We start from the raw sequence: 16,311 nt of genomic DNA on the forward strand, positions 1-16,311 counted from the left end.
TAAAGACATCTGTAAGTAATATTCATATAAATATCCCTTTTTTATGTCGGAAAGCGATAGATTATACAATTACAAGTGGTGCTATACAGGCAGCGCTTATCTCTTCCTGTACATGAGGCCTATCAGATTGGTTTTCCAAGCAGTTCACAGCCGCATACAACTTGCATTGAGGTCAATGCTGGCAAAGTCATGTGACCTGCAAGTAAAAATCCATCAAAGTCTTACTTTGGGTGAGTGTTCCATTGCAGTCATATTGTGTCAGAAGTCACAGCGCAACCAAACAAGGGAAAGCGGGGACATGATTGAAACCTTTAAATATGTTAAAGGTTTAAATAAGGTTCAAGAGGGAAGTGTTCTTAAAGGGGTGCTCGAGCGTGGGGGCACTTTTTTGGGGGGACCGGTTCCAGCGGCGGGTCACTCATCGCGGCGCTCCGGTGCCCGGTTCCCGGCCGCTTCCTGGTGTCTGACGCCGTCCGAGACGCTACGTCTCAGGGCTGCTCAGCCACTCAGTGAAGGAGGCGGGATCCGTTTGAAGTCCGCTCAGATCCCGCCTCCTTCACTGAGTGGCTGAGCGGCCCTGAGGCGTAGCGTCTCGGGCAGTGTCAGACACCTGGAAGCGGCCGGGAACTGGGGACCGGAGCGCCATGATACAGGACCCGCCCCTGGAATCGGGGAGGTAAGTGGACATCTTTTATTTCAGCCACCTCCTCCCCGGTCCCCCAAGTGCCCCAACGCTGGATAACCCCTTTAATAAGAAACTAAACGCAGTAACAAGGGGACATAATCTGAGGTCATTGGGGGAAAGATCAGAAGCAACATGGGAAAATATTACTTTACTAAAAGAGTAGTAGATGCTTGAAACAAACTTCCTGCAAATGTGGTAGGTAAATCTACAATAGACGAAGGCAAACATTTCTGGTTTCATTGGCAAACATTAAAGGGGTGCTCCGGCAAAATGTTTTTCTTTCAAATCAACTGGTGTCAGAAAGTTATACAGATTTGTAATTTACTTCTATACTTATCAGCCTCTGAATGTACTGCAGGAAGTAGTGTATTCTTTGCAGTCTGACACAGTGCTCTCTGCTGTCCAGAGCAGGGCTATGTGCACACTGAGGAAAAGGCGAGGAATTCACCTTGAAATTCAGCTTAAAATTCCTCCTGTAAAATATGTACAGAGCAAAGTTCCATTGTGTTCAATGGGTTTTCTGTTCTGTTGTTCACACTGCAGAATTTCAGAGCAGAATTTTCTGCCGCAGATCTGCTAGAGGAATCCTATAGAAGTCAATGGGGGGCTTAAATTCTGCTTGAATTCTGCCTGAAAACTTTCTGCTTCAATTCCTCGAAGATTGCTCAGTGTGCACATACCCCAGGAGAGGTTTTCTATGGGGATTTGCTGCTGCTCTGGACAGTTCCAGTCACAGACAGAGGTGGCAGCAGAAAGCACTGTGTCAGAATGGAAAGAATACACTACTTCCTGCAGAACATTCAGCAGCTGATAAGTACTGGAAGACATGAGATGTTTAAATAGACGTAAATTACAAATCTATAACATTCTGACACCTGTTAATGTGAAAGAAAAAAATCGCTGCAATTCCCCTTTAAATGCAAAACCTAACAAAATACACACCTCAGATTCTGCAGAACCTTTTAAATCATACCTCAGCTGCTGAATTCTTAAAAGTAATTGCATTATTTAGAGGGGTTCTTAACATTGATTGTCTAATCTGTGGCTTACATGGGCTGTTTTATAATAGGATCAATGTCAAATGACCTTTTTTTTTTTTTTTTTTTTTTTTTACTTGCTTACAACTATGCTTAATATTACAGTCCATCCCCATTGACGGCCTTTGCATGACTAAGTAGCTTTGCAACTTGAAAAAGATGTGGGAGCTCTTACAGCAACTATCATGCTCTTGTCACCCAGCTTTCCCGGGAGTAGATGTAAATTCAAGGCTCATTCTAGTCAATGCATTTGTCATTCTGTCTTCAAAGAGTATCCAGTGATGTCACCCAGAAGTAACAATGTAATTCCATGGACGGCTGCGTTTTCTGACCCCTAATGCAGCTGTTAAACCCCTGTAATGAAGATTGAAGGTTTAATAATGACAAGTGTTACAAATGTGTATTTAATCATTGGTAAATCGATTAGACGCTGTCACCCACACGTCTGACCCGTACAAAGCCGCACTCCACCGCCCGACCGCCGCGATCACAGATTGATAGATGTAACCGCAGTACAGTAACAATTGAGTTATTGGATTTGCCAAGCGCCCAAATGAGATTTGTATTGTCTTGGCCATATGCGTTTAGGGCATGGAGAGGGTCATTAGTGGGCAAGCATAGGACAGGAGATGTCTTCGAGAGATTTCCTACATGCAGCATTGTGGCTAGTCAATTAAAACAAATAGCCAGGGCTAATGTTCAGCCTAATGCTCGATGGTCAGTGGCAGAATCCCTAAGGCCTATTTAAAATAGACTGTAAGTCTACCGCAAGTGAATGTCTGTGCTCAGCCTGGGGCTCTTTGGCCTGTGACAAATAGCTTTTGTGAGCAGAGGCTGGAGCAAGGCTTATAAAAACTCTCCACGCGCTGCGGAGCACACAACAATGGCCTTAATCTGCCAACTCAGTGCAACGTGGGGCCCTACTGCCAACCTATAGACAATACACGGGACGTCCACCCTTTCAATTGTAGAATTTTCTGTAAATATCTTCCACGTGTATTCCTTCTATCCTGGGGTTTTCCCCTATATGAGAGAAACCTGGTCAATCTGAGCATCTTGGTTCGTGAATAGAATACTAGAACTGCAGTATAAACTGACAGCAGAGCAGTAGAAGACACAAAGACTATGTAGCGTCTGTCTCTGATTACAGTGGGGACTTGTATGCTGTGTAAAGTCTAAGGGCCATATTACACTGGACGATTATCGTTTGAAAAATCGTAAGATTGTTCTGATTTAAACAATAGTCAGCTTGTGTAATAACAGGCAACAATTAAACGAGCAACGAGAATGGTTTGGTCGTTTGATAGAATCTAGACCTATTTTCATTGTTGATCATTCTAACATCGTTCAGTGTAATAACACATCGTTTAGTTGTTCCCTGGTCTATAGCCAGGAAAGGACGAGCACAAGAACAACCGTAAGTAACGATCACCGTCCTGTGTAATAGGGTGAACGATTTAAGATCGTCTGTCATAGCGGTCGTTTGAGATCGTTTATCATTATTGGACGAAAAATCGTCCAGTGTAATACCATCCTAAGAAAAACCGAGTGACAGCCTTGTAATAGCTGCCATGAATAGTTGTCAAACAACTAAAGTTTGATTAAACTGCACACGGGTTAAGGTTAAATAAGGGCTGGTGCTGACTGCTTGGATTTTGGATGTTGACCAGAGATACAGTTCATTGGGGTCAGTATTAAGTCATTGGATGAAGGCTTTCTGTTATAATGCAGCACAACAAGCTCATTATTCATGTCGCCATTTTCATATTGTATATTTAGTATATTCAGCGGCAGCTGCTGAATACCCACGTATATAGTGCACTGTGTATACACTGCGTCTCTTGTTCTGCAACCCAGTCCATTTAATGGAAACTTAACAGGATCTTATAGGACAGAGCTTTTATTCATCATGAAAAGCCATAGACTTGACCTGTTCCAAGTCAAATTTAAACATAATGATGTCACTGATGATGTCATCTGTTGAACTGATTTAGGCTCCTCCCTAACTTACTGTCCAGTCTGAGCTTTCTGGTTTAGTATCAGAATTGGCAATCTATGTGGAATAGGAAGAAACAGGAAAATGTTTCCTGGAGCTGAAGTTTCCTAAAATGTATTCATACATGCCAAGTCTAAGGAGGAGCAGTTGCATACACTGTGATTTTTCATAAAATATATATATATAAAGGTCGTATATATGTGTATAACCTTTACGGAAGCCATTCCAATATATATATATATATATATACATATGTTTAACACAATACTTCTGACCTGACACCTATTATGTACTACAAAGATTACTGAAGATAAAAACATGATGTTAACTGAGTGTGGTGACAATTGACGTCGCTGCGGGAGTTTTTCTTTTTTTTTATATTCTTGATTTCTGTATTCCCGATTGGATTTAAAGGTAATATGTTCCACTTCTGCCCAACCCTTGGCTTAAATCAATGTTCATTTGATGAATACATAGCCCAAGGATAGCGTGGTGGTTGATAAATGGTAATTGTCAAGCAACGTGGCAGATCTTGTCACGAGGCCTATGCTCCTATTCCTGTAAATGATCGGCGTTAGTCAACGACCATAGAACTTAATTGTAATTGCCTGCTACCTATTGAACCTGAAAAGATTATCCTGTGGGCAAGAAGAAATGATTCTGCTTTATCAGTCCATATGTCATTTGGCTGCTGTTATCAGTTTTCCCTCTCGGCCACCTCCAAAGCTTGTGCCTTAACAGGGCAGCATATCAAAAACGTCAGACCAAGGAATATAGTATAGTATACCCAGTATTGTATAGTATAGGAAATCATAACAACCACACATGAATGTGATACCAACCCTTCTGAACCACTTAGTTCAGGCTAAGTAAGGCCAACCCTTCTTGGTCACTGGTCACAGTAGGTTCCCTTTAAGGCTATGTTCATACTACGTAAAAGTACGGCCATTGTTGCCATTGGCAACAACGGCCGTACTTTGTACGGGTGAACAATGCCTATTGTTTTGTGGGATCCCGGTCGGAGCGTACACACATTGTATACGCTCCGGCAGGGATCCTGCACGAGGCCGCAAATAACTTTTCTGCAGGCACAATTCAATGAATTGCGGCCGTAGGAAACCCTGTCAGTTCACACAGTGTAGCGAGCGGCTCAGGCCGCTCGCTGCATTGTGTGCTGCGGGAGGTTTTGATGCAGGCGCGCACTGATGCGCCCGCATCAGAACCCTGCGGCCGAAAGATCATCCGGGCAGAGACAGGCCCGGTCTCTATACGTAGTGGGAACATAGCCTAAATCTGTTTTCTGTTATTAGAATGCGGTGGTGTATTGGGCTTTGGGTGGCCATGTGCTTGCATCGCAACTCAAGCCCACTGATAAATTTAAATATGTGAAGATACAATATACTATGTACAAGAATATATAAGAAGAATAACTACTTTAATACTGCCTTTATATACAGGAATATAACAACTATAATACTGCTGTCAGGACTATATCTTTACGGAGCTTGATGCACCCCTCAGCTCGTGCTGTGTGGCTGAGAAGGCGCTAATTCTCTTGCGTTTGTTCTGTTTCTGTGTTTTGTTTTGCATTAGTCTGAATTATTTTGTCTGCTGACTTGATTTCGTGGACACACCCGACTTCACCTGAGTTCTGTCTGGCCACTTCCTGGTTAATCTTTTGTTTTGCTTCTTTCTGTGACTGGCAGGTCTTCCTGCCAGTGGATGTGTTTTGTTGTCAGGTGCCTGTGGTTGGAGGTCAGGGGCATGGTCCAATTGTATTCTGGACCAGACCCCTGGCCTCCTGTATTACTTTCCCAGTTTGTATACTCCTGGCTGGTTATTTAGGCTTCATACCCTGATCCCAGCTCCCCCTGTCTATTCCTGCGATCCCCTGTCCTACTTATCTCTGCTTGCTCGACTTTGTTACCTGACCTCTTGCTTGACTTTTTGACTATCCGATTGTTACCTGATTTTGTACTACGCTGCCCGTTTGGTTCTGACCTTGCTTGTTTTACTCTCCTTTTTTGTGTTTGTTTGCCTGTCTTGTTCTGTGTGCACATCTAGTACTTCATTGTTGACCGCGGCTGCCTGGCGCCATTTGAGGCAAGTAAGTAGGGACAGTAGGTGGGCGCAGTGTCAGGGCTCTCTGTCGTGTCTTGTTCCTGCCTCCCTTTCCCTGACAACTGCCTTCTATGTACAAGTATATATCTACTTTAATACTGCCTGCTATGTACAAGAAAATAACTACTATAATAATACTCCTATGTACAAGAATATAACTACTATAATACTGCTCCTATGTACAAAAATATAACTACTATAATACTGCCCCTACGTACAAGAATATAACTACTATAATACTGCCCCTATATACAGGAATATAACTACTATAATACTGACCCTTATGTATAAGAATATGAACTTGCAGGAATATTTTCCAATATAACCAACATTGCCTATTGAGCCTTCCTTGTTTCTCAAGTGTTCTTTCTGTTATTTACTTCTGGGACTTGTAGTTCCTGGACAGCTGTGGAGAATATTTGCAGTGGCTTTTCTTCTGTCATTCTGCGTTTTCTCGCTGAGTCTCAGGGACCTGTCATTCTTCAGATGTTTGGATAGCAGCTTCCACAGAGGAATCATCTCACAACTCCCTTGTATTTAAGTAACGTCATGTGAGGGAATATCCACAGAGAAAACGTAACTCACAATTACATTGCAGGTTCCATGAGGGACGGAGATACGGTGTGATAAACACTCTCATCAATTACACTTATAGACACGTCTGAAATATTCCCCGGTGCGGCCGGCTTTTACTGTAAGATGTTAATAAGCCGCCGTTTTATTGCCGCTTATTTATATCCTGGAGCATGCAAAGATAAAATATTTATCACGCTCCTCCCCAGAGACAAGATTACAACTTAATGAGATGAGCTGAAATAAAAAAAATGCAGATGAGAGACAGGGAGGTACAAATTATACAGTGAGAACTGACATATAGTAAAAGGAGGTTTATACCGCCACTGCTGCCTCTACCGCTATAATCACTGAGACCAAAGCTATCTTACAAATCACTTGTAGATCCGGAACCTGGTTGGAGACGCTTGTTTTCTTACCGCTCTCCCAAATAATCAGCGGATGAAAGAAATAAAAGTCCAGGACATATATGTTGCCCTTGTGGCCCTTGTAGGCAATATAATGTTCCACAACAATTACATTACAATGGGGGAATGTAACACCAAGGTTAAAGTGTCACTGTAATTTTTTTTTTGTTTGTCTGTTTTTTGTTTTTTTTTGCAGAAATCAATAGTACATGGGATTTTAAGAAACTTTGTAATTGGGTTTATTAGGTAAATATGCCATTATCTGTATTCAAAAAGACTTTCCTCAGGTCCTCCCCCCCCCCCCCCCCCCTCACTCTCACTCACTGCTTATTATCAGGAAATCTCGACTCTTTTCCAGCAGTCGAACCCTGTATGTTCTATGGAGGGGGGAGGGGGGAGATTAGTCGGCAGCAGAGAGCAGAGAACAAAGGATTACACAGTGGGAACTATGTGAAAGCCAGTTTTCAGAGGTCAGAGAGGTCAGTGCTAACTTCAGAGCAGATAGGACGGTGATGTAGCTGTAAATTAACTCTTTGTTGTCCTGTTTTGGTGCCTCATCTCCCTCCACCCCTCCCTTCCCAAAACCATGAAGACGGGGGGGGGGGGGGGGGGGGGGGGAAGCTTCAAACTGCTTTTTCATGATTAAAAATGCATTTTATCGGCTGATAAACTTAATTACAAAGTTTCTTAAAATCGCCTGTACTATTGATTTCTGAAAAAAAATATATATATATATATATATATATAGATATGTAATTTACTTCTATTTCAAAATCTCAAGTCTTCCCATACTTATCAGCCGCTATATGTCCTGCAGGAAGTGGTGTTTTCTTTTCAGTCTGACACAGTTCACTGTCCAGAGCAGAAAAGGTTTTCTATTGAGATTTGCTACTGCTCCAGACAATTCCTGTCTCGGACAGAGATGTCAGCAGAGAGCACTGTGTTAGACCGGAAAGAATACACCACTTCCTGCAGGACATTTTCTGGTAAAAACATTGATAACTTTACCCCAATTTATCAAAATAAAAGGCAAAGCGGCATTGTTGCTTACATCAACCAATGAGGTCACTGCTCTATATATTTATACACACACCTTTTAGCGAAACATACTAGAATGCTGCCATACTGTCCATATAGTACCTTCTAGGGATGGTCCGAACCTGCCGACGTTCGGGTTTCTTACGAACCCAAACTCTTGGCAATGATTCCCGCTTTCTGCCAGCTCCGTGGAGAGGGTGGATACAGCGGGAGGACCGCTAGAAAAACTGGGATACAGCCATAGCCATAGGCTGTATCCCAGTTTTCCAGGCGGTCCTCCCTCTGTATCCACCCGCTGCACGCAGCGGCCAGACAGCGGGAATCTGATGCCGAGCGTTTGGGTTCATACGAACCCGAACCTCGGCAGGTTCGGACCATCCTTAGTACCTTCACATAATGTCAAAATAAGACATATTTTCTCGTAGTTGGTGCCATATGGTGGTGATATGTTGATTGTATATGTGTTATACATATGCAGTCCTTTAGGTTATGTTCCCACAAAGGAAAACTGACGGCCATCTACTGGTAATAGTAGCTGCAAATATTATTACGAACATCATTGATCATTTGAACATCATATGATTGTTATTAAATGATGGATATGAGGGACTGGATAGATCATGGAAATTAGGGCTTAAGCCGCCATGAAATTCATCATTTTAGCTTTGGGCCGCAAGCCCCCAAGGCAATGTGGGGGTTAATTTGGGTCCCAAGTGCTGCAAAGATAATTTAGCCTTGGATTATAGACGAGCTCACTTTTTTCCCCTTGGTGCATTTATCAGCCTATTATGCGATCTCGCCTTAATGCCAGGCTGGTAATTGTACATTTCTGTACAGCACAATGTTCTGTGATTGCTTGTTTTACTGCACTACTTATTCGTGCTGTGGCTCCTCATGTTAGCAAGCTGCTTTGAATTGACATGTAAAAAAAAAAATCAATAACGGGATGAGTTGATAGAAGAGATTTGATGAGGTTTGTTTCTATACAGAGAGAGTGGCAGCGCTCCATGTGCCTTGTAAATGCCCCTTACTTCTGGCTGTTTGAGCCCTATATGTGTCTTGTTAAATACAGCTTGTACATTGTCAATTAATGTCAATTAAGAATTTAATTAAAGTTTATTTTTTTACCTATTTTACCTAATCCTGACTTATATTTTGTCTTCTTTTACATTCACATCCAAAGCTGTATTTTATATTTTATACCACTAGAGAATTTAGAAGACTAAGGGTTAAAAAAAATACTCATGGTACCAGCGTTACACATAAGATAATAGTTGGTCAAGTGCCTGGTCCCCACATACACATGTAGACTAACTTCACACAGCATATAATTTCCGCCGTAGTTGCAGTTTCGCAAGCATGGCTGTTATTTAATGAAATTACAGATCACATTAAAGTCTGTATACGCTCTGTATGCACTCCGGCTGGGATTCCAAGCGGCTGCACAAAAAATGACATGTCAGTTTTGGGCGCCAGCTATTTTTTGAATAACAGCCACACAAGACTGACAGAGCACACAATGTAAAGTCCATCTCTGGCCGCACTTCACATTGTCGGCTATGGTGATTTGAAAAGCGGGCACACCCGAATTCCAAATCTAAAGAAATGAGGTTCATTCAGCCACTACTGCAGTATTGTCCGGGATGAGCTGTACTGAAACCGGACATTCTGTGACACGGCCAGGTCTCAGAACGCCTTGTGTCTTACGTAGTGTAAACCCGGCTGTGCACTTGACTTGGTAAACAAGGCCGTAGTTGCCACTAGGCATCCGTGCTGATGGGGGCTGCACTAAAAGTGAATCTGTCAGCTGCAATTCATGTTTCAAACAGCTGACACTGTTAAGTAGCTGTTAGGTCAAGGAGATACATGATACCATTTATATATCCATCTGTGCTTCCAGAATGTATAAAAATATTATCCGACTCTACTAGTTGTCAAAGAGGTGTTCCCAAGTTCCTTAGGTGCTGAGAGCTGTAACACCTCCTTACTCCACCTCCCATCCCTGTCCCTGCTTGGAAATCAACTTCCAACTGATTGTCAATCAAGCAGAGATAGGGATGGGAGGGGAAGCAAGGAGGCGTTACTGCCCTCAGCACTTCAGGTGCTTGAAAAGCCTCTTTGACTAGAGATGAGCATACCTTGAGCATGCTCAATCTGATCATTTGGCTTTTGAATACCGGTGGCTGAAGAAGTTGGATGCTTCTCTAGGGTGACCTGGAAAATATGGATACAGCATGGCATGGGGGGCAATAGTTGGACTACTGCCAATCTAATATCAATCGCCTATCCTGAGGGCTTGTTAACCCCATTAATTCACAAGTGTGCAGTTGTATTTTACACATTTGGCCCCGATGATCCTGTATGTGTCTGTACAGATCTGTCCTATCGTTGTCTGCAGCGACCTAGCTGTAATCTTAGCACTTTGGCATCATCGATATCCATGAGGGTGGAATTCATAGCTTCATAGAGATCACATTTCTCATATGACCTCATACCTTCACCATGTTGATCCTCTCATCGCCCACCAGTGTCCTGAACGTTTGCAGATCAGCATGAAATGATCCTACAACAAGGACTGTAGGACCATATCAAAGTTACTGCAAACAAATGTAGAAGGAAGCAGATGCTTTATAGAGAAGTTACCAGTGGGCAGTGAGGATTGTTTGATGGGTATAGACACAGATCATAAACATAACTTACCCAATTGGAAATATCTGTAATAGGGTGTGGGTGAATGGCCTTCAGGCCCCCTTAGGTATCTCCTATAGAACATACTGAGGATGACCAAGGTAGAGAGTGCAAAGGGCAAAAGAAAATAGAAGAAAGATTACTGGGAGTGCCATTAAGGCAGTATGCCAAGTTAATACAACTTGCCACAGGATAGTAGATCAGTGTCAAAAGAGGCCCCGATTGTTATGGACAGAACAGCAAGTAACGCATGCATCCTGCCACTTGTTTCGTCTATGGAGGTCTTAGGTAGAGGAGAACAACCCTTTGCCACCTTCACCAGCTCCACAGACAACAAATAGAGAGACAGAGAGTGTGCACGACACATAACAGAGATTTGTGGCTCTGTTCTGGAGTTTGTGGGCCTTCCATGGTCGGACACTTTGAAGACAGAACCCCTTTAATACAACTGAATGAGAACAGTAACCTATAATGCCACCACTAAGATGTACCCCAACTAAGGATAAACCAACAGACCAAGGTATTGACTGTATTAGAGATCCCCGTAGTATAAATCCAAAATAGTGTGACCATAGAAATCTGTGGGCCCATAGTGTGCATAAGTTTCATTGTAATTTTATTATAGTGCACATTATTTTGGCACTATATGATGGCATTATCTTGGCTGTATATGACTTATGTCTTATGTTGGTGGTATTACATGGTCATTGTATGGCAGTAGTCTGATATATTTGGCCATAGGGTATATATGTTTAAGTGATATACAGATTATGCAGCTTTCAAAATTCAAGAATGTGGAGGAATTACTTTACTTGCTTTATTTTCTAAAAAAAAAAACTGGTCTGGTTCTTCTATGTATGCCACTGCCTCCATATCTGAAAGTCTGTTAGGACATATTACACATGTATATAGTTGGAGCACTGTATCCTTTTGCTTTATTAATGTTACATAGGACTGCCAGGTCAGGCATCCCAATTTTCCACTCGCATACGTTATTATAATGGAATTGCGCTTAAAATATATAAGGGAAATTTAAATTAAATTTAAATAATGGGGCAGTTTTATGGGCAATTCAAATTTCCTGTTATTTATAAGTAAGATCAGAGATGGATCTCGGGGGAGTCGGTAGTTTGCAAGGCTCATTAAAGTAGCTTGTTACTAGTAAAATTGTGTTTAGACAGGGAAATAGCTCATATAGGGCAACACTGCTTTATACAGTCCTATAAACAATGAGATTACATTCAGCGGAGCTAATGGCTTTTTACTGCAGCATGTGAACAGTCCGTGGAATGGATTTGGTAATTATTATTTTTTCGTAGGTAAATAAGTAGAACATTTCCCAAACGTTCACGAATGCAATAGTAATTATAGGCTGTTAAAGGGGTCGTATTGGTCAGCATCTAGAAAGAACAACTCTATATCATTCTTTGCAGCACTCAGCAAGTCCGTGAAGTGATTATAATAGAAACCATGTAGTGTTGTTTCATTGCTCCCAAGCCAGCGCTGCAGGAGTTCCCTTTAGTTTGTAACTGATCACTGTAGTTCCCAGCAATGGGACACCCCTTAATCGGCTTATTTTTTCAATATCTCCTTATTCAATATCTCCTTAAGGCTATGTTTCCACTTCGGGAACACATCGAGCAAACATGGACATCTTGTTAAATAGACGGACGCTAATAATGATTATGATCTATTTAATGAGATGGCACTGATGTGTTCCCGAAGTAGAAACACAGAATGAATATTTTTGGGAACACTAATTCCATATGGCTTTCCCACTCTCTTGGCTTTTCAGCCTACTGGATTGGGGTAACGTGTATGGTTATGGGGGCCTGACCACTGACACCCCTGCAATCTCAAGAACAGGATTCCTGAATTTTCCATCCAGGCGGAGTGCTGATTAAATATAATAATACTTAAAGGGGTTGTCCAGCGAAAATCTTTTTCTTTCAAATCGACTGATATCAGAAAGTTATATAGATTGTGTTATACATAATGTTAGGTGGGAAAGCGTACAGTGTAAAGAGTGTAATCTTTGCCCTCAGAGCATGATATATAAATAGTTACTGCAAGCTCATCATAGACCTTCTGACAGCAAAGCGCCATGTTCAGGTCACTTGTAGATGTAACCATCTGTCTCTTCTAGCTCACAGAATATCAAAGGGGTGCATTTGTGAAGCCAGATGCATACATAGCAGCAGAAATCTGTAGCTGGTACTAAAAGGGGTTAGCCTAGGGGCCGATAGTAGCTGTAAGCAAGTGCCGATCTGCTAGACCAGTGCTCACTTACCCAGCCTATTACACAGCTCGATGATCGTTCAGCAAGGGCTGCACGGACATCTTTAAACGTGCTGAAAGACAACAATCAGCCAATGATCAGTTTCTCGGCTGATCTTTGCTTTTATTAGACAAAGAGATATCTGTTCAGTTCTGCCTGATTCTGCCTGCCTGCAGATAATCGCCCAACTTATAGGGCCCTAAGATTAAAGGTTAATTCCTATACACAGGATAGGGGCTAAATTGCTGATTGTTGGAGGCCTGAACACTGGAACTTTTGCCAATCAGGAACTGAGGCCCCATGACCTCGAATGAATGGAGATGCAGCGGCCATTGCCCTGTTCACTCCGGGTCAAGGGGCTTCTGTTCTCATGACTGCTGAATTGCCCAGGATAAAAAGGGGCACATTTTTATGGAGGCATGTGTGGGAGGGCTTGGTTGATTGCCCATTCCTATGTGGGAGTTCCTATGGTTGGCACATTGTTAAAGCGGAATCTATAATTAGAATTTATAGAAACATCTGTGGCTGACTAATTGTTATTGGGGCAGGTTTGGCTAGCACTTATGGCTGTCTTTTGGGCTTGCTTTCTTATTTGGGAACACGGAGGGGGGGGGGGGTCACTCCAAAAACGACACATGAAATTCTTGCTGAACACATTTATCCAACGTAATATCCTTCTTGCTCTAGTTTTTCCTTTACGATCCATTGATGCTGTAATCCCTTCAGAGCACAGGCTGGAAATATTTTTATTAGAAATAAAGTTTCATCATTTTTGCCCAATAATCAGAGGAAGTCGGTAAATGACATTTGCATCTCTTGTCCTGAGTTTGTTCTAGTTCCAGGGAAACCAATCTGATGATGTAGAGAACAGATCATTGTGCGTCTCTCTGACTAGATGTGTGCTTCACTCCATAAATGTTATGTTCATGTCTGTACTCTCCGCCTTGTGCCAGCTCCATCCCTATGATCCTATGATCTCATCAGGGGAGTATTGAAGAGAATAATGTGTTCTAGATACAGCGTGCTTCTCCCATCTGCTGTACTGTACCTGAGAATGACTCCTGCCCAGCTGGGCTTAAAGGGGACTTCTCCCTACTTTATTTCGGAGGAAAGAATTAAAGGGCTTATCCAGGATTAGATAGACCTAACTTCTGCTGAAACTTCCAACCAACCACAGGGTTTATACTTGAAAGGGACTATTAAAAATATTGTCTTCATTTGACAATCTCATTTGGTTAGAAGTGTCACTCCTAGTGATCAACTATAAACCTTGATAACCCAGAAGTGAGTGTAAGCTTTCCCCACAGCACTACCACAGGCGAAATGAAATATTACATATTTAGGCTATGTTCCCACACAGTATTTTTGCTCAGTATTTTGCAACCAAAACCAGGAGTAGATTGAAAACACAGAAAGGCTATGAACAGCTGACATATAATGGCCGTTGTTTAATGCAAAACATTGTACTGCATATTATTGCATTATAAAAAAGAACAACTGTTGTTTTAATGGAGAACAGCGACCGTTCTTTTAAAAAACAGTACATTGTGTTAACATAGCCCATAAGCAATGCTCTGTCCATGTAGTGCAGGAATGAGTAACCTGTCTTCCACCAGCTATTGCAAAACTACAATTCTCATCAAGCTTGTCCAGGTATGATGGGAATTGTATTTCCTGGTCGTCAGTTTTTGTGAACAAGTGGTATTCCTTTAGCTTGAGTTTTAAGACTTTTCTGTACCAATGCCACCTCTTCGTCTACCCCAGACTATAATGGGTTAAATTAAGCATTTTATAAGTTTGGGCACTGTCTTTAAACATGTCATTTTTTTTAAATTCTCTTCTGTAGAAGTAAGAAAACAATTCAATCATCAGCTTCTGGAGACTCAGCAGCTGCTAAGAGTTGAGTGAAAGATACCCAGGAGCAAATATGACCCTGCGACTTATCGCTCCTCGATCAGCGTGTCATGTGGGCTTTACCGCCCCAGCCTGACATGAATCCTCACGCTGTGTGTCATCTCCTCTGTCTGTCACAAGTGGTGCTCAGTGCCAACCGCTTTCAGATGGCTGTATTCATATTTAATGACATAAACAGCCTTACTCCCGGGTAATTATCCTCAATCCTCTTCAGACCACAATATTTACTTTCAAAGGAAGGGGGGCACAGAGGATCCCACCAGAGCCGAGGAAGAGCGCAGCCCTAGGTGATGCCAAACTAGAGCCTTAAGCTCCTGCTACAAAATGTGGCACATCTCCGATTACATTTATATCAAAGATTTTATAGCATATTATTCAAACCATCTTAGAATTTCTGCACTGCCCCATATGATACTAGTTATTGTGACATATAGACATATGTGCCCCTTGCAGCATCAAGCCCTCTGTACCCCCAGTAGGCAGGATTGTAGCTAGGCTGGGCAGAGGTTAAGCATGTGACTCTGTTGCAGGGAACCAGAGAAGTGCATCAACATGACATTTTACTTTGGCCAGAGTATACAGATGCATGACTAGGATAGTGAAATGAAATATAAAAAAAAAACTATCCGCACAATATCATCCATAGTGTCCGTATTTTGCACATCCGCAAAAAAAAAAAAAAGGGGTGGGGGGGTGGCATAAAATGATGTCACTAGTTGTCCCAACGAGCCAGGAATAGCTTGAATGGTGATGTCACAGAATTGTGGATGGTTTTACAGAGTGCTTAGTTGCAGAGGCTCCTATAGACTTCTACTAGAGTGTCCGTACCGCAGTTGTACCACTTTACAACCTGTCCTATTCTTTTGCATTGCGGATTACGGATTGCGGATCCGATAATTTACAGGATGTATGAATAGCACTATAGAAATTAATGGGTTGCAAATAATTCAGTATTTGCAGATCAGCAAATACTGATGAAAAATACTGACGTGGGAATGAGGCCTTAATCCTGGATATCCCCTTTCTTTTTGCCCAAGGTTAATGTCTAATGTAACTGAATGTCATTTGGTGAACTCTGCCCTGGTCATGTGATGCACACAAAGGTGTATGATTCTCTACAGTATGTGTATCACAGTGTATTCATTTGTTGAAATTGAAATACCCCTTTAAAAAGAGATTTTTAGCCTGGACCAGCTCCGGGAGGTAGAAAACGTCATTACCCCATGTGCCATCTTAAATAACCCAGTGTTTATAGCAGAAAGTGCGTTGGGTTTTAAAACACTAAAGCTGTTCATTTTGTCAATAGAACTGCAACCTAAGTGCGGGAGTGGGGCCGGGCGAGCAGGAAATGAGGGATATAAGTGCAAATTAAGTGTAATTAAGAATCATTCCGCTAGTGAAAACAAAACAGTCTGCTTGTAGCAGGTGGGAGAACGCTGCATTTAACTACATGCCATAAAGCTGTTAAGTCTCTTGCTGATGGAGGAGCAGGTCTGAGCGCCTTCATTACAGCAAGCAGTAAGCCATTCACTGGCCATCAGCCTGCTGCTTTTAGGAGGGAGCAGTCATTAAAG

At 42.1% G+C, this 16,311-nt stretch overlaps 1 protein-coding gene across 2 annotated transcripts in view; it reads left to right on the forward strand.

Moving 5' to 3' along the window:
- PDZRN3 (PDZ domain containing ring finger 3) overlaps window positions 1-16,311 on the forward strand; it is a 188,750-nt gene that overhangs the window by 121,282 nt on the left and 51,157 nt on the right. The window lies entirely within an intron of this gene.

Source organism: Dendropsophus ebraccatus, chromosome 4, assembly GCF_027789765.1.
Source record: "Dendropsophus ebraccatus isolate aDenEbr1 chromosome 4, aDenEbr1.pat, whole genome shotgun sequence".
NCBI classification, from domain to species: Eukaryota; Metazoa; Chordata; class Amphibia; order Anura; family Hylidae; genus Dendropsophus; species Dendropsophus ebraccatus.